Source organism: Balaenoptera physalus (genome assembly GCF_965194825.1).
Source record: "Balaenoptera physalus genome assembly, chromosome: 6".
Taxonomy (NCBI): domain Eukaryota; kingdom Metazoa; phylum Chordata; class Mammalia; order Artiodactyla; family Balaenopteridae; genus Balaenoptera; species Balaenoptera physalus.
Genome location: NC_138885.1, coordinates 124,189,032 through 124,208,781, shown reverse-complemented (window position 1 = coordinate 124,208,781; position 19,750 = coordinate 124,189,032). Strand labels below are relative to the sequence as shown.

At 41.0% G+C, this 19,750-nt stretch overlaps 1 protein-coding gene and 1 long non-coding RNA gene across 3 annotated transcripts in view; one reads left to right on the top strand and one right to left on the bottom strand.

Moving 5' to 3' along the window:
• Positions 1–19,750, top strand: part of SCG2 (secretogranin II) — a 104,652-nt gene that overhangs the window by 72,352 nt on the left and 12,550 nt on the right. The window lies entirely within an intron of this gene.
• On the bottom strand, positions 1,873–19,513 carry LOC309662219. Of its 2 annotated transcripts, XR_014264593.1 has the most exons (4): positions 6,815–19,513; positions 4,281–4,412; positions 2,287–2,879; positions 1,873–1,976 (listed from the first exon to the last, which is right to left on the bottom strand). It is a non-coding gene; the product is annotated as an uncharacterized lncRNA (long non-coding RNA). The 2 variants fall into 2 exon arrangements; XR_014264592.1 differs by having other exon boundaries at positions 4,281–19,513.

Sequence of the window (19,750 nt, the reverse complement as noted above, 5' to 3'; positions counted from 1 at the left end):
CTTCACTTTCTGGCCTCACCAAGGCTATTCAACCTTATTTCATATTTGTCAGCTATTTTCTGCTCTAGTCAGATGCCTTCCTTATACCAAACACTCATCATTGGCTGAGTTCTTCAGCCTCTATTCTTTCCCTTTCCCTGTTAGAATCTTTCCATACTCTTAAGGTCCCATTCAAGTATATGCAGCCTTTCTTCTTCCCATTATGTTATTGTTGGTGGACTTTTCCATTGAAATCCAAATGGCATTCTAAACCTCCAAATATTTCAACTGTGTTGTGAACTAAAATCTATCAAGTGCTCCAGTCGTGACACCATAGAAAGTTTATAAGCTCTTCAACTGAAAGGAGATGGCTTTATACCCACCTCTTGAATTTCCCTCAATTTCAACTTAGCATTGAACATAATCAACCATCAATGGGTCCTTAGTTGGAAGTCATTTTTTGGTTAAAACCTGACCTTTCCTCCCAAATACCATGATTGGGGAAGCATGACTGAAGTAGCTACCATGGTGTCTTTGAGAAAACTCTATACGATCGATATCTAGCAGATTATGCACTCCAATAATAATAATGCAATAATATGAGAAATGAAAGATTTAAAAATAAGTGAGCCAAGCATTATGGCATTGAAAACAAGAGTAGAAGAGAATGAAATTTCCTGAACTTGATTAACTTTGGAAAAAGCCTATGGCAAATATTATATATAATAGAGAAACTATAATGCATTACATATAAGACCAGAAAAAAGACAAAGATCCTTATACCAGCACTTGTGTTTTCAGAGCACTGCAAGTCCTGCCCCATGTGAAAGTGATATAAGGTCTTAGGAAAAGAAATAAAACTGTTGTTATTTGCAGGTGATATACACTAATCTAAAATAATGCAATCACATCAACATACAAACTTTTTGAACTAACAAAGGGATTCAGTAAGTTTAAGGATATAAAATTAAACTCCAAATAGCAATCAGTTTTCTTCTATACTACTACCAAATATAATATAATGAAAATTTAAATACCGTTTATAATAGCAACAAAACCCATAAAGTATTTAGGAATTAACTTTTGCAAAAAGACATAAACTTTTAAACTAAGTACACTGAAAATTATATAAATAAATGAAGAGACATTTACTTGGATGTAATGACTTAAATTCTCACAAAATTAATCTTTAAATTTAATGAATACCATTCAACTTTCCATTTGGACATTAAAAAGAACTTGATAAACCTCTAAAATTTATTTTGGAGAAGGAAGATCCAAGAATACCTCAGTTAACCTTTAAAACATTGAGTGCATACTAGCCTTTCCAGAAATCAGAATATCCTACAGTGCTGTTACAATTAAAATGTATGGCATATATTTAAGAATAGATATATAGAGCAGTGAAATACAATGAAAAGCTGAGAAAGAGTCCCATGAATATATAGAACTTCATATACTACAATAAATGTGGCACCATAAAACAAAGAGGAATTGACAGATGGTTTAGTAGGTGAGATTGGGAAAAGTGGCTCATTATATGGAGAAAAATAAAACTGGATTTTTACTAATACCACAACTAAAGGTGAACCTTAAAGGGATTAAAGACCCAAACATAAGTGGGAAAACTACAAACTTAAGAGTAAAAAAAGGGGGCTTCCCTGGTGGTGCAGTGGTTGAGAATCTGCCTGCTAATGCAGGTAGACGTGGGTTCGAGCCCTGGTCTGGGAAGATCCCACATGCCGCGGAGCAACTAGGTCCGTGAGCCATGACTGCTGAGCCTGCGCGTCTGGAGCCTGTGCTCCACAACAAGAGAGGCCACGATAGTGAGAGACCCGCTCACCGCGTGCCGCAACTAGAGAAAGCCCTCGCACAGAAACGAAGACCCCAACACAGCCAAAAATAAATAAATAAATAAAAATAGTAAAAAACAAAACAAAAAAACCCAAAAAAAACCTTTGTGACACAGGGGTAAAGGAAATCTTTTAAAATAAAACCTTGAGGGCTTCCCTGGTGGCGCAGTGGTTGGGAATCTGCCTGCCAATGCAGGGGACAGGGGTTCGAGCCCTGGTCTGGGAAGATCCCACATGCCGCGGAGCAACTGGGCCCGTGAGCCACAATTACTGAGCCTGCGCGTCTGGAGCCTGTGCTCCGCGACAAGAGAGACTGCGATAGTGAGAGGCCCACGCACCGCTATGAAGAGTGGCCCCCGCTTGCCACAACTAGAGAAAGCCCTCGCACAGAAACGAAGACCCAACACCGCCATAAATAAAATAAATAAATTAAAAAAAAAAAAAAACAAAAAACCTTGAATGACTACCTTAGGATAAAAAATGTTAAATTCAATGACATCCAAATTAAGGATTTATGTTCAGCAAAGAACACTATAGACAAAGTTTATAGATGGCAGAAGGGGATAAGATAGTTGCAATGTTTAACACCGACAAGGGATTAATATCCATGCTCTACAAGACAGCAACCGCCAAAGAAAAATAGGTAAAAGATATAAATAGAAAATTTAACCAGAAGAGGCAATCCAAAAGGCCATCAAACATATGGAAGATTGTTCAAATTCATTAGTAATCAGATAAATGCAAATTAAATGAATGAGATAACATTTTACACATATTAGTTTGACAAAAAGTGGGAAGCTGGAAGATGCCAAAGGCTTGGCTAGGACGGGAATGTGAAGACAGAGGAGTTCTTAGCCTCTGGAGAGCAATCTGGCCATCAGAAAAATAAGAATATGCACAGATGTAAAGGGCTATGCACAGGGATGTCTTCTGCAGTATTGTTTGCAATGATGGGGAGTTGGAAGCCATCAGAGGACCCATCACTGAGTCAGTGGCCAGGTGAGGCGTGGGCGTTTGTACTGCACGGATTAGCTGCACACGTAGCAACTAAACCATAGAGCTACAGTGATGAGTGAAAAACAAAGGGCAAGAGCTACAGTGATGAGTGAAAAACAAGGGCAAGAAATGCAAGGAGGCATCTGACACAATACATTGCACATAAATTAAAAATACATGCATATAAAACAATAAAGCCCATTCTGTAAGAATACAAACAAAAAAGATAAACATTAAACATATTAGTATGCTTGCCTATGGGAAGGTGGCAGGAGTTTGGGAATGGAGAATGGGGATAAAAGGGAATTTAAAAAAAACAAAAACAAAAAAACTTGCCTTCCAGGAGAGGCAAGCTCCTTAATTGGGTTTGGAGAGAGGATCATTTGATGTTATGCTCTCAGGCTGTCAATTAGAGAAAACAAGCGACGTGTTTGGATGCGTCACCTCCCTGGGCTCATCATCTCTGAGGCTGGAAATAGAATCCGGAGCTTGGGAGCCTGCGTCCCACAGATGGGGTCAGAGGTGCTGGATGTTGGGCTTCTAATTGGACATGCTGTGTCAGAGAGCAGAGCAGGGGCTTCCAAAGAAATGCACAGGATGTATGTTTAGCCTCTGTGACGCATTTTAAAGAGAAAGCAAGAAGCAACAGTGACACTCTTGCATCCTGTGATTAAGCCCTGGGAGTTGGCTATCAACGCTGTTATTTTGCAGTTACAGCTATGTCAACCATCACTCAGACTGTGTTCCTAAATGCCCTTGGGCATCAGTGGAACGGCCATATTTCCAAAAACACTCTGCAATGTCCTAAGGGCTTGCTGAGAACACAGATGCCTTCTTTCAGACAAATATTAAAAGTAAACTCCTTTTATAATCAACAGTGCTGTATTACATACTTGAAAGTTGCTAAGAGACTCGATCTTAAATGTTCTCACCACAGAAAAGAAATGATAATTACCTGATGTGACAGAGGTGTTTGTTAATGTTATGGTGGTAATCATATTGCGATAGATAAATGTATGAAATCAACACTTTGTATACCTTAAACTTATACAATGTTATATCTCAATTATATTGCAATAAGAATTAAATAAATAATACAAAATAAACACACGTACATACACACATAAAGGAAGTTCCTGACTACTTATGACTTTCTCCTTGGCAAAGTGGAGCCCCCATGTCCTGCCCCCTCATTCATGCATAATTTTACCATCCTCATGTTGCCCCAGTGGTAGAAATCCTCAGGTGAGGTTAGTGGCTATGGAGGCTCACCCAGGGTAGAGCATACTAAAATGTTGATCAACCGTCAGTTTGACTATGCCTCTCCAAGCCCCCAGACCCTCTCAACAAGTCATTGATGCCTTTAACCTACAGACCGGTGAGCCAAAATAACTGGAATTAGGCTTATCTCACCAGTTGACGGGCTTTGGGGCTGGTCCTACTGCCACTCACCTGGAAGCCTCTCTGTCTTGGAGGAGCTCTGCGTAGCTTTCTGCCTCATTCTTCCTGTGTAGTTTTGCAAGTTCTTTTCCTGGGACTAGGATGTTGGTTCTTTTTTTTAGAGCATCTCTCAAAAGCTAGGCACTGGGAAACAAAAGGAAGCGCAGACAGATATGGAACCTTCTCTTAGGAAGCTTACAATCTAGTGGAGGAATCCCAGGAGTGACCAAGAAAAGTCCTATGACAGTAAGTGGGTTCAAGTATACCCAGGATATGTTTTCATCAGGTATGGTAAGACAGCAGACTTGGAAAAGATTGTCTTGAAGGAAGGTTTTTTTCTCCCCCAGTTTTATTGAGATATTTCTGACATATAACAGTGTATAGGTGTAAGGCGTACAGCATAACGATTTGACTTACATCTACCACAAAATTATTATCACAGTAAGTTTCATTAACATCCATCATCTCATATAAATATAAAAAAAAAACAACAGAAAAAATCTTTTCATAAGTATAAGAAGTTTATACTCACAGATCCCTAAAAACAGAGACACCACATGCCAGGAAGGGCCACATGGGGAAGGATTAGGGTCAGTCAGGAAGCAGAGAAGGGGAAAGGGCAGGGCATGGCCCAGAGACTTTATTGGGGTTTTGATTGGAAGGAATGGGGAGAGGCAAGGTAGATATTCTGAGCAAGTTTAGGGTTGAACAATTTGAATAATTTTGGTGGGCTTTGGATGGGAGGTCCCAAATTGCCCAGTACCTGGTTATAGGGTGATTATTAAATTACCCCAATGCAGGGGGAATACTGATTTGGTATGTGAAAGTTTGATGAGGGAGACAGTAGGGTGTAGGCTCTGGATTGGTTGGTTTCTATATCAAAGGCACGCTTCCAAGGGGAGTCATTTACTGTCTCTAGGAGCTAGCTATCCCTGAAAGGGGCAGTCTCTCCAGGACCAAAAATGACAGAGCATCAATAATACAGAAAATAAGAAAATATAGTCAATACAATAGGAAACTGGATTCTTTGAGAGTCTGTGAAACAAGAACCTATTTTAACCTGGGGTGTCAGGGATGGCTTCTGATAGGAAATGATGAGTAAAGGGAAGGCTACACACTGAATGGAAGTTAATTAGGAGGGCTTAGGAGATATGCTCCATATTTAGGAAATGGCATGTGCAAAGGTCCTGGGGTGGCAGAAAGCCCTGAATGATTGAGGAACAGAAAGGTAAGACTAGAGTGGAAAGAGGTCAAGCTTGGGAGACAAGCAGGGGCGGGCTCCACAGGAACTGGTGAGCAGTGTTAGGAATTAGGATGTTAATTTGAGAGCAGTGGCTAGCCACTGAAGGATTTTCAGTAGGCGATGGTCAAGAATTCATACCCCATCTGCTTGGTTGGTCTCTCATTCTTGACCTGGATATGAGCAGAGCCCTCCTCTGTGTAAGTTGATCCTGTTGCTCTCCCTCTAGATACTAGGATCACCATTAGCTCTGGCACATTCCTGATGTGGAATATCACTGACTTACCCATACCTCATCCAGCAGATGGAAATTCCTTAGACAAACAGCTGACCAACCATGCCTGTGTTTGCTCTGCCTGGCCACCTTTACAGCAGCGGCCCCCAACCTTTTCGGCACCAGGGACTGGTTTCATAGAACACAATTTTTCCATGGAAGGGAGGAATGATTTCGGGATGATTCAAGCACATTACATTGATTGTGCACTTTATTTCTATTACATTGTAATACATAATGAAATAATTATACAACTCGCCGTAATGCTGACAGGAGGTGGGGCTCAGGTGGTAATGCCAGCAATGGGGAGCAGCTGTTAATACAGATGAAGCTTTGCCTGCTCGCTGCTCACCTCCTGTTGTGCAGCCTGCTTCCCCCTGCTTTACAGCACAGCCTGAGCCAGTGCCCCAGCTCCCTCTGCACAGCTCTGGTCTTCCTGTCTTAGTTCATGTAGCTGCCATCCCAGCAAACAGAGGGGCATTCTAGTGGGGTTACTTTAGTCAAATTTGCAACATGTTGAATGACTTGATGAAAAGCGGCCCCTCTGTCAGGAAGCGCTCTCTCCTCCTAAGACACCCCAGCTAATGAATGAGAGATTGGTATGCAGAGGAGCACAGAGCTGAAATCAGACTGGCTTTTTCCCATTAAAAATGCACAAATAATAAATCAGCAAGACTTTAACGCAATTAGATGTGAAACCTAATTTGGACAAGTTAGATGTAAGGCCAATAGCTCCATGTGTCCAATCGTAAAATTGCAGAAGGGTAAGTTCCACAATGGTCTTGAGATTCATTTCTCATTCTTAAGAGTCCTGTGCTTCAAATACAGAAGGAACTTGATCTTCTGTATCTGGTTCACCTGCCATCCCAACCTGATTTGTTTTAACTCTTCTCTGGGTACTTCTAGATTATTTGCTTTGGTCTAAACTTTGAAGAAAACACATGAGTGGGTGAGAGTGGGAGGCACCCAGGCAGTGGAGGAGTGCACCCTGAAGTAGCCCAGGGGGGCAAGAGGGGCAGTTGACAGTCTCACCTGTGCTGGAACAGCAGCGTCACCTGGGCTGGTGGTGTCCCTTGGGCTGGAGGCACCTGGCAGAGGTTGGAAGCTCAGCTCCCACTAGAGGGCTCTTCTAGTTAAAATATTGGGAAGCTTAAATGCGAGTCATGCAATGGAAAGAACACAGGACTTGGAGAGAGAAGACCCATGTTTGGATCTCTGTTCTGCCACAATCCACCTCTGTGACTTTGGGCAAAGCAACAGAGATTTTCTCTCTCCTTATAGAATGAGAAGGGTGGGATGGGTTCCTCTCCGGTGGAGAGCTACCTTTGCTGGACGTGTGGAGAGTCTCTTTTGGCTGACTTTGCCCCCGCCCTGGCTCCATCTGGAGGTCTCTCAGCATTTAGGCTACCCCAGACTCTGAACTTCCCTTAGTTAAAAGCTGGAGGCAGTAAACATTCTCATTATAATGTAAATTAACTCTCTACACAGCTGCCCAAGTTGTTTTCCTGTGTTGTCATTTATTTCCTTTCTCTCCTTAGAAAGTGTAACAATAGGGCTTCCCTGGTGGCGAAGTGGTTAAGAATCCGCCTGCCAATGCAGGGGACACGGGTTTGAGCCCTAGTCTGGGAAGATCCCACATGTTGCAGAGCAACTAAGCCCGTGTGCCAGAACTACTGAGCCTGCACTCTAGAGCCCGTGAGCCACAACTACTGAGCCCGCGTGCCACAACTACTGAAGCCCGCGTGCCTAGAGGGGTTGCTCCGCAACAAGAGAAGCCACCGCAGTGAGAAGCCCATGCACCGCAGCAAAGAGTAGTCCCCGCTCACCTCAACTAGAGAAAAGCCCGGGTGCAGCAACAAAGACCCAGTGCAGCCAAAAATAAAATTAATTAATTAATTAAAAAACCCCACACCATTCACTTTATTAAAAAAAAAAAAAAAAAGAAATTGTGACAATAATGAAGCCCAAGCCCTTTCACCTGGCATTCCAAGGGGTGGGAGGTCTCTATCAAGATGCTAGACTTGCACAGCATGCCAGGCAGTTTAGGGGCGTGGTTAGGAGGCAGGCAGCTCCTCCCCTTAGTAAGTTCCTGAGCTTGGGAACCTTGCTGGATTTATTCACCTTTATGTTTCTTCTCTGTAAAGTGAGAATAAGGATACCTATCTCACGAGATTATTATAAGGATTAAGTATTATAACTTATTTTTTAAAACTTCCTGTGGTTGGAACAGGAAAACATTTAATAAATGTTAGTTTTCGTGGTGACAAACCAAATTTATTTTTTCCTACAGACCTGTTTTCTCCCCACTCTGGATCTTGCTCATATTTCTTTCTTTCTTCAAAGCCCTGTTCAAATACCAACATATACGTGAAGCCTTTCTTGAATTTTGGGAGAATTAATAACTCCTACTCCTTCTTGGCCCTTTCCTTGTGACTCTCTTGAGAATGTATTTTTATTCTGTTTTTTCTAACCATGATTTATGCATGTGCCTTTGTCATCCACCTTCATGCACCCACGCTCTCTCCCACCCACTAGGCTGTGAGCTATAAGAGGGCAGGGAACACAGCTCATTCCTTCCTGAATAATTCAATCAATTCAATAAACATTTGATGAATGAGCAAATGACTGAATGAATGCATGAGTGGAAGGTTACTCAAATGACACTTTCTGTCATTATCACAGATTAGTTTAATCAGGGAGCAGGGGTTCAAGAAACTCAAGTTTCAAAGTGATTGGTGCTCATGGGAAGCTAGGGTCTGAGGTTTGCAATGCAGCCATGGAGGGACAGGCCTGTGTCAGGCCAAAGAAGGTATAGGGCGCCCAAACAAGTACTACTTCATTTCTTTTTAAATTAAAAAAAATATGCTCTGTGGCCTTGGTTTGTGTTGATGGTGACAAGTCATCACAAGAGAAATGATGACAAGCACAGCATGATGAAAATCTGATCCATCTTGCTGGATTGGGCACCCCTGAGTAATGGTGGCTCTTGAAGGAGGGAATTGCTTCTATCAAAGATTCACGGGGTGAAGTGGGAGGATGAGGGAGAACACATTCGCTATGTAGGCTATGTAAGATCCAGTTATACAAAACTGGGTTCCAGCAATCCCCAATTAGATTTAAATTTGTTCAGTGGGAATTCCGCTTTAATTTAAAAGATGGTCACCAAATTCTCAAGCAAATTTATTTCGCTTAAATAATCACATTTTTGGGTGGGATGAAATAGTGAGACTGTGAGGGTGAAAACTGTAATCTCAGTTCTGCTGGGGGTTGAGAGTTCTTATAACTGTCTGGCATAATTGCCAGGTGCCAGCTCTCATCTACAGCTAGCCCCAGGGCAGCAAACAGAAGATAGTTGTAGAGGAGGTTTTTTGAGAATCCTTAGAGAGCTTTTCCATTTCCATGGCTTCTGGGAAATCACCATCAGTGACACCACCAATGGGTTGCTCTTGACACGTTAACTCTTTTACTCTCTATATTCTTTTCATGCTCCATTCCAGTAGTTTTTGTCAACTTCTCAGCATTCACTTTAATCAGACCTGGCAGGCTCATCCCAAGTCTCCAGAAACTCAACAAAAGCCCTCCCTCTCCAGTTTCCTGACCTTGAACTCACTGATTTCTCCAGGTTCTACTCACCACCGAATCCCCTCTTTCAGAGTCTGCTCCTTTAACTTCTAACTCAAACCCTTCCTCTCGTCCAGTTCCCTGGTGTTCATGGTTGATGTAGGATGATTTTTCTTGGCTCCAATCTAGCCTTGTGCTGAAATGCTACCTTCACGTGCTTCTATATTTCCAGATTCTGGGACCTGGCGCAAGCAGGGTCAGACCTGGTGTTCAGCCCATGGTACCAGGAAGCCCAGTCTCCAACCCCAGTCCCCTGATTGCCTAGGAAATGGGGTCAGTCTATTTCTTATCTTTTTCTGCCTTAAGCAGGGGCTGGTTGTAATAGAAGAAAAAAGCATTAAGATCTCACAATATGCCAGACACTTTGCATTTATTACAGTTTTCCACTTAATCCTCCCAGCGTCCTTGTAAGGATAGGAAACAATAAGTGGTAAAGTCAGATATATAACCCAGGTAGTCTGAACACAGGTCACTTGTGTCTCTTCATGACACTCTCTGAGCCTCATTGTCTTCATCAAGAAAATAGTGACGGCATCAGTTTGAATCGCATAATATTGTCTATATTCAACAATTTTTTATCGAAAAAATGATAATTTCAGAGAGTTCAACATATAATATTCCCTACCTTATAGGTTAGTTGTAAAGATACAGTAATTGCCAAGTGTGTGCCACATAGTAAACTTAATAAACATTAGCTATTCTCACTACACCATACCCTTCATTTTGCTACTTTATCTTTTTGTGTATGTTTCTATGGCTTTCTGCCCCCTTTATCACAGTTATAGCAGTATCCCTAGTATTTGGCATATAGTAGGAATTCAATAAATACTTATTGGATTGGATTTGATCGGATTTGTGAAGAAAAACAAAACAAGACTTGTGCTGTATTCTATGAATTCCAGAGTAGATGTCATTTGCAACCAATAACTGTATCCATCAAATTCTGAGCCATCCATATTGGTGTATGGTATGTACTTTACCTTTTCTCATCCGAGAATACCTGAAAAGTGGTTATCTCAGTGTTCTATTGTGGCTACTTGATAAAAACTATGAGATCACAATTCCAAGGCCCAAAGAGGAGGATATTCTGATAAGTAGAGGAAATCTTGGCTTCTGGCAATGCCTTTCTTATTCTTAAAATAGACTCATTCTTGTACTGGGTTTATTGTCTTTGGGTTTGGGAGACACAGGTAATCCCTGGAACATGCAGTGTCTTCTGGAGAAGCACAGGTGTGGGGAAAGAGACCCTGGACCCAGAGACGAGGCTCCAGAATGGCCACATACCCTGTGGGTCACGTGCAGAGTATGGGACCAGCCTGCTCTTTAGACAATTGAAGAAAGCTCTGTGTAAAGATCCAGACTGCTTGGGAGGCTGAGGCCAAGCAAATGCTTCTATTCTCCTGGCAGCTTCAAACCATCTTAGACAAGTTCATATTTCCCTGCTATCCGAAATCTTCTCCAGCCCTCCTATGCAGAACTAACTGTGGTCTCTCTCCACCCACTGCTCCTTGTGTGTACATTTTCCCCAGCCCATTACATTTAGCTAAGTATAGATGTTTCCCCAAAAGCCATTTTCCCCACTAGACTCCATGTGGGCAGCCCCTGAATCTTATTCATGTTCTATACTCGATACCTAATGCAATGCTTGGCAGCAAGAAAATATACAGTAAATGTTTGCTAATAATACTAGTAACTACTACTACTAATGGTACTATGTTTACTAAATGCTTATTGTTCTGGTTGAATTTGCATAAAACCCTCTGAGGTGCCTAATATCATGATTTCTGTTTTATGCAGGAGGAAGCAGAGGCACAAGAGAATAGCCTGATCAGGCCTCCACAGCCGGTAAGCGGCAGAGGCAGGGTTCAAACCCAGGCAGCCTGGCGCCAGAACTTGCCCATTAACTGCCTCTCCTTCCTTTTAACAGATGAATGATTCTTGACTTTTGGCTAAGATGAAGAGTAATGAAGCATAGTTCAGAGGGAAGGAATTCACCGTGGTGGGAGAAAAGCAGGATTTTATCTGCTTGCGTTTTGATTGCTGCTGTCAAAAGACCCCCCAGTCCTACTTCGGTTGATGGATACTAGCGAGACAAACACAGGCAATTTAGAGATTTCAGAGTTGAGGTCAGGAAATAAAAGCCCAAAAGGGACTCTGAAGCCTCTCGTTCACTCAGAACACTCTAATTGCCTCGGCCGCCAAGATGGCCGGGAGCCTTCGGGACGGCAGTCATTTCGGGGTTTGCGGGTGGAGCGCCGTCCCTGGTGCCTCTGAAACGCAGCTGCTGCGTTGTCTGCCTCATCAGCATCCTTTAGTTCTCCCATCAGGAAAAGGCACCAAAGTGTCATGACCTTTCAGCCTCGTTCCTGAGTCTCATTAGGACAGAGCCCGGGGATGAATGTAATGAACGGCCGCGCCTCTGTGAAGGCATAATGTGAAAATTGCTTCCACTGTGCCCCTTCCTGCTGGGCTGTGCGGAAATGCTGATGATTAAACCGTGAACTTGGCCTTGGGCTGAGGCGGCGGCGGCCGGGACCTGAAAAGAAGTGTTCGCTTTCATTCAGATCTGCCTCTCAACCCCAGCAAAGCATGACTCATGTCTTACTCCCTTTAGCCGTGTGTGTTTTGACTTTCGATTCAACCGTCTGACGCCACGCCGGGCTGAAGTCAAGGCTGCCTGTGCCAGCAGTAGCCTCCCAGAAGAAACTCCACCTCCGCCGGCTGGAGAGCGGAACTTGCCGCCAGCGTTTACGAAAACACTTGCGTTTCTTCTCTTCGTTCTAATTGAGGCGAGGTAGCAAATGACTTGCCTTGAAGCAGCGTCCAAAAATCAATTCTAATCACATTGGTATAAAGGAAATGATTTCTTTGCTTGGTTACCGTCTTAAAATTCAGGGATCGGAAGCTCGGTTTCAGTGAATTCCCAGGGATTGGGAGGTGAATACTAATTAGGCAGCCTGACTGCAGAATGCCTCAAACTTTCCAGAGCATTTCTACAACTATTATGTAACTGGATTCTTGCAACAACTGTCTGAGGCCCTCAGCCTAGGTCATAGTACCCTCATTTGACAAATGAAGAAGCCGGGGCCCAGAGAGGTTGAGTGATTTGCCTGAAGCCACACAGTCAGACAGAAGCCCAGCAGTCTATCTTCTGCCATATGTAACTGCTGCCTGTTGAATCTGTTCTGAGTCAAGTTTTACTGTGGAACTGAAATATTTTTTAAATTAAAAACAAAATTTTGGTCACTGAATATAGCATTCTCAGAGATGGGAAGAGGAGGAGGGCAACTTTTGGTGATGATATCACCAAAAGTTCTGGACCCAAAAATGAGGACTAAACCTCACTGAAGGTTAAACTACAGTGTAACACAAAATTTCCAAAAAAATTGTCAATCAAAGGATTATTTTTATCTCTAAGCATTATCAGTACTATTATTTTCTTAATATATATTTTCTATATTTAAGAAAAAATATAGAAAATTTTGTTCTATAATTTCTTCTTTTGTTAAGCTTAAATATAAGGAGGTATCACTGCTTCAATTTGAAAAACTTATCACCTACGTAAATAGGAGGCAACCCAAACCATAAAGTCAATACAAATATAAAGTTGTTAATAAATGTCTTGTTAGACCCTACAACCTACAGAGAACTCTGAGCCTAAGACCAAAAAGGGAAGATTTCCAAGTATTAGAAAAGTGATAAAAACAGACTAGCCCTCAATTGAAATTTTCTTCTTTATATAACCAAGAAATTTGTGCAAGGAATACATTTCAGACTATGACATTCAGTATTACTTGATGCTATGCCTACACCTGGCATAAAATCACTTCCAATAGTGCTGTGGATATGCTTTCCATACGTTGGGAAACATAGATGCATCTGATTGGCTCCTTTGAGAACAGGAGTCCAGGAAAAAGCAGGACAAGATCCTCATTGCAAATTCATCTCATCATTCTTCTCTGAGTAAGTCTATGACTGCAAGGTTATAGACATTCAAGTTACAATAATGTCCCAAACCAGTTGATTTCAATATTTGTATCAGTCAGGACAGGCTAAGTTATAGATGGTAACAAACAACACTCCCCAAACCAATAAAACAACTTTATTTCTTGCTCACACTGCATGGCCATGAAAGGTCTGGAAGGCAACTCTGAACATTGCTGGCTGTCACTCAGGGACCAGGCTATGTGAGCAGCCACTATCTCAAACTTTGCCTGTTGCTGTGGTGAAGGAAAGTGAACTCTGTAATATGTCCGTTCTGGCTCACAGGCTAGAACTTTCATAGGGTGCCACCCCATCATTAGAGTTCAAGAAGTTTAATTCTATCATATGCTCAGAAGAAGGAAGAATCAGAAATATTTTGTGAAGAGTACTAAGAGCTACAATAAAAAAAAAAATTAAAGTCGCATATTCACTTGAGCGTCTGTATACGGCTCTGGAGCTGCCTGATTAAAAAACATACTATAATATACATATAAACATTTATATTCCCTTTCATGAGATTCAATGGACCTCAAGTTAAAAATCTATGCTCTAATAAATGAAGTAACTGCAAACATTTTTTTTTAAAGAGTCAAAATAGTAGGGAAGAGGGATAGACCGTTTTCCGAGCAAGGAGAGTGATGTGAATGAAAATGGGTCTGAAGAGATTAAATATATCTTCTGGTAGAAAGGTTTACACAACTGAAACAGAAAACCTAAGGATGTGAGACTGGAGAGGTTTGGGAGAGCATTAAGAAAAAAAATCAGTGAAAAACCTTGGACTATGGAAAGTTAACTTATTTGGTATCAGTTAAGCAGGGGAGACTCATAATAGAAAAATGTTGAAAGATAATTTGCTACTGTGTTTTTAAGGATTAAGCCCCATGGTTTGTACTTAGTAGGCAATTAATATAAATTGGCTGTTTGATTTTGTTTTAAATCAAACACTCCAGTCATTCAGTCAACAGTATTTCTTGAGTGCTGGCTCAGATTAGAAATAGAAATTATTTTCCTTAAGATGCAAACACCTAATTTCCTGGAGGAAAAGGACATGTGTGGAAGGAGATTAGTGATAAACCTAATCTCCTGCTGGGGAGAGATTCTTAGAAAAACCAGATATAAGAGGATGTGAAAATGGATGGATGATTAAGAAAGGAGCAACTGGGAAGACTTATCAATGGTTGGGGAAAGGAGAGGGGCAAAGGAGTGGAGAGGGAGAAAGTGCAGGAATGAGCTGAGGAGATAATGATTCCATGGTTGAAACCAAGGGGCAGAGATGATAATTAATCATGTGATGCCATTGAGAAGGAGATAAGAGATCGGAGAGAATTTGTTTGGCTTGATATGTTTATTTGTAGATGTTATTATTTTTAAGGTTGGTTTGGATGGCTTTTGGGTATAGGGTAAGAGAAGAAAGGATCCTTGGCTTCATGTCCTCAAAGAGATTATTGTCAACTGGGAAAAGAGTAATCTAAGAATTTCCCAAACGAATGTTGCATTACAACTGTAATAAGTACTAACCAGGAGAGATATGTGGTCCATGAGAGAATATTTTGCTAAGAGGTTCCCAGGTGATGCTGATATTCTGATCTGGGACCACACTTTGAGGATCTCTGCTCTAACATGTACTTTACATCACTCCACTTATAGTTCAAACAGCTTCAGTGTCAAAGTAGTTAGATGATTTGACTTGTGCACTAAATTCTGGAGCAAAAAATCCAAGAAAAAAATTGACTGTGATGTGGAATACAGACACAATGGCTGGATTTGGGGGAGAAGGCTTTAGGTTTTAGGAGACTGTTTTCAGCTCTCTACCTTATATTATATATGCAAGTGCCCTATCTCTAGAACTGATATATTCAGTTTATCAAAACAACACTCTAAAATCTATGCAAAGGCTAAGTGAACTGTGAAAGTCATCTGGTAAGGCAGTGGGAGCCCCGGACACAAAATGCTAAACTTGACTGTAATAATGCTAAACTTTGATCTTAAAGACTCTCCTACATCTTACTGGACTTCTTATTAAAAGGAGGGGTAAGAGTATGTAGTTGGGTTGTTTCCAAACAGAAAATATCCCTATTAAAACATTTGCATGTAAATCCTGAATGTGTTTATTCATAAAACAATTATGCCAGAAGAACTTGAAAGATTGAGACATTCAATGTTGTTTTAGGCAAAGTAATTAACTTCTAGTGCACAAACTTCGCTCTCCCAAAGCCCACTGAAGGATCAGATGCTCAAACATGCATGGTATTAGATTAAGAGAATGTTACTTTTTCTTCCTCCAAGCACCAGATGGTTCCAGAATCCAAAGGCAATGGAGAAGAAAGCCTAAATTTATTTGGTTTAAGTGGTTCTCACTGAGGGTTTATGAGAAAGATCATATTTTAGTACCTAGCAGACAAATGCAAAAATAATTTCACAGCTGATCCTCATTTCACAAAGAAAAGAGGCACAGGGTCCAAGGGTTAGAAGGGCCTTAAATGTTATCTAGTCCATAAAGGGCCACCAGTAATGTGGTATCTTGATAAGAAGAGCAAAAAAATTACAAAGGATAAACAAATACTAGAATTATAAGTAGCTTACTTTTCTTTATGTATAATTTAAAATTTTAATTCAAATACTAGAAAATGTTTTACAAAATAAGGGAAAGAGCAGAAAAACATAGAGTGGCCCTATAATGAAAGAAAATTTTTCTTAAAAGAATTTTAAACATAATTTGCTAGCAGTGCTTGAAGCTCAGACAAATAAAGGCAGTTCATTCGCATAAGGACACTTCGAAAGGATTAAAAAATTCCAAAATGGAGTGTGTGAAGCTTTGACAGTAGAAATAATAAAATGTTAACTCAATTCAACACAATATATTTTTGGTCAGCCATTGTCCAAGGCCTCTTAGAAACTAATGATTTTGTCTGGAAAACTAGGTAGTTACAGTATTAAGTATACCAATTTCTGATTTATATGTTCTCTGACAGGCTCTGCTTTTGCAAGGGAAGTGGAAAAACATTTTACTCTTCTTTGATAGTGAGTTTTTTAAAAAGTCATCTATGTTAGGAAAGAATATCTATTAATAAAAAAATTGTACTCTAAAAGAAACGAGTTTAAGTAAATTTTGGAAGCAACGCATCAGGGTGGTAAAGAGTCAACAAGGAGTATAAAGAAGAAAAATAAAAATAAGGGAAGAGAGGAAAACAGGTGAGGAATGAGCAATGAAAAGTATCCCAGGGCAGACCACCCCTATCCCCTGGCAAGTGCTGGAGGACCTTAGGTCACATATGCTGCAGACCGGATCCTCCGTGAAAGTCTTGTCTTCCAAGGGAGAGAAGGTTGAGGGAGGAAGTTAGAGTCAGAAGAGGGGAGAGAAAGAGGAGAAGGCAGATGTATTGGCCTTCTGGATCTTAATTGCTTTCATATAAATTGAAACAAAATGAGAAGTGTAATGGAGTGGAAGAGAGATATTTTCAAACTGAAGGATTACTAAGGCAGAAGATTGCATGTACAAATGATAGAAACATCAGAATCTGGTCTAAATGAAATATGAAATTGAATAACAAAGGACAAAATGATTAAGATTTAAGAAAATCTGATCATAAAATGAAATTAGTCCATTCTAATTATTTAGATTTAAGTTGTGAATGATTAGCTTGATCTCAACAGCACCACGGTGAGGATGCAAGCTAATTTAGTAAAAACCATTATCATAACACAGGACATAATTACTTTGAAAATGTCCAAGATATAGAGCTTTGCTTCTTGGAGGCAAAGATAATTGCCAGTTTAGACCTACCAGAAAATTAAAATTTTGTGAAGAACGTTTAAAAAGATCTTACCTCAAGCTTAGTGATAAAAAGATTTATGTTATCTTTAATATACATGCTCTAAAAGATTTCACATCAACATGAAGTTTGCTTTCTCTATGCATAATGCACTTTAACTTCTTCTCCAAATAGATTTCTTTTAAAGAAAATAGTTTCCTTTAGAACAAATAAGTACTGGCAAAAAATTAATGACTTCTAGAGATATACTAAATATAATTCACTGAAAAATCTGTAAAACACAGGCCACTGAATAGAATTTTCCAAATTCAAGAACTACTTTCTTATTTGGAACACATTATAATATGCCCCATAGCATCAAGGAAGTGATCTGATGTAGACTCTTGTTTTCCATTTTTGCTGCCACAGATAGGAGTCTGAGCAGTGACCAGGAGAAACAATTGGGACAACCCCTGAGGAATTTTGTCAAAGTGACTATATTCTAAACTTGGATCTTTAATTATTGGATCCATGCCATGGTCATTTCTGTATTCCTATCACCTAGCAGAGTGCCTAAATCATAGTCTTTATTATGGAAACACCTTTAGAAAGAACTAGGTTAAAATCTTACCTCTATCAATTATGAGTGAGGAAACAGTAGCCAATTTAGTTATTTCTGAGTTTCAGTTTCTTCAACTGCAGAATGGAGACAAAAATAACTATCTATTAGAGTTGACATGAGGGTTAAATTAGGTTGCTGAAGCTCCAAGTACAGTGCCTGGAACATAATGGAACTCAGTAAATTATAGGTGTTTATCATAGTCTATAGTAGGCAAGAATTCAGTTACTCACATATGGCTCATAGCTCTCCAACTCCTTTAGCTGATGGAGCCAGTCCATCCCAGGGGCTGCCTCCTGACATCTCACTTCTACTTGGAGCTTTTGAATGAGGTTTTATATGGATTGTGGATGATTAAAGACATTCTCAGGAAAGAGGTTGACTATGGGGCCTTGGAAGAACTATAGCTTCTGGTCCTTGCCAAAAAGCTTAGTTCCACATATATGCACTAGCCTGATCAAGAGTGACTTCCTTACAGAACAAAGATGGAAGAGTAGAAGGACGTGCCCTCACTCCCTCTTGCGAGAACACCTTAATCACAACTAGCTGCTGAACAGTCATCAACAGGAACACACTGGAACTCACCAAAAAAGATACCCCACATCCAAAGACAAAGGAAAAGCCACAATGAGATGGTAAGAGGGGCGCAATCACAATAAAATCAAATCCCATAACTGCTGGGTGGGTGACTCACAGACTGGAGAACATTTATACCACAGAAGCCCACCCATTGGAGTGAAGGTTCTGAGCCGTACATCAGGCTTCCGAACCTGGGGGTCCGGCAAAGGGAGGAGGAATTCCTAGAGAATCAGACTTTGAAGGCTAGCGGGATTTCAATGCAGGACTCTGAAAGGACTGGGGGAAACATAGACCCCACTCTTGGAGGGCACACACAAAGTAGTATGCCCATTGGGGCACAGGGGAAGGAGCAGTGACCCCCTAGGAGACTGAACCAGACCGGCCTGCTAGTGTTGGAGGGTCTCCTGCAGAGGCAGAGGGTAGCTGTGTCTCACCGTGAGGACAAGGACACTGGCAGCAGAAGTTCTGGGAAATACTCCTTGGCATGAGCCCTCCCAGAGTATGCCATTAGCCCCACCAAAGAGCCCAGGTAGGCTCCAGTGTTGGGTTGCCTCAGGCCAAACAACCAACAGGGAGGGAACCCAGCCCCACCCATCAGCAGTCAAGCGGATTAAAGTTTTACTGAGCTCTGCCCGCTAGAGCCAGCTCTACCCACCACCAGTCCCTCCATCAGGAAACTTGCAAAAGCGTCTTAGATAGCCTCATCCACAAGAGGGCAGACAACAGAAGCAAGAAGAACTACAATCCTGCAGCCTGGGGAACAAAAACCACATTCACAGAAAGATAGACAAGATGAAAAGGCAGAGGGCTATGTACCAGACGAAAGAACAAGATAAAACCCCAGAAAACCAACTAAATGAAGTGGAGATAGGCATCCTTCCAGAAAAAAAATTCAGAATAATGATAGTGAAGATGATCCAGGACCTCGGAAAAAGAATGGAGGCAAAGATCGAGAAGATGCAAGAAACGTTTAACAAAGACCTAGAAGAATTAAAGAACAAACAAACAGAGAAGGAATCAATAGCAGAATAACTGAGGCAGAAGAACGGATAAGTGACCTGGAAGAAAGAATGGTGGAATTCACTGCTGTGGAACAGAATAAAGAAAAAAGAATGAAAAGAAATGAAGACAGCCTAAGAGACCTCTGGGACAACATTAAACGCAACAACATTCACATTATAGTGGTCCCAGAAGGAGAAAGGAAAATATTTTAAGAGATTATAGTTGAAAACTGCCTTAGCATGGGAAAGGAAATAGCCACCCAAGTCCAGGAAGTACAGACAGTCCCGTACAGGAAAAACCTAAGGAGAAACACGCTGAGACATATAATAATCAAATTGGCAAAAATTAAAGACAAAGAAAAATTATTGAAAGCAGCAAGGGAAAAACGACAAATAACATACAAGGGAACTC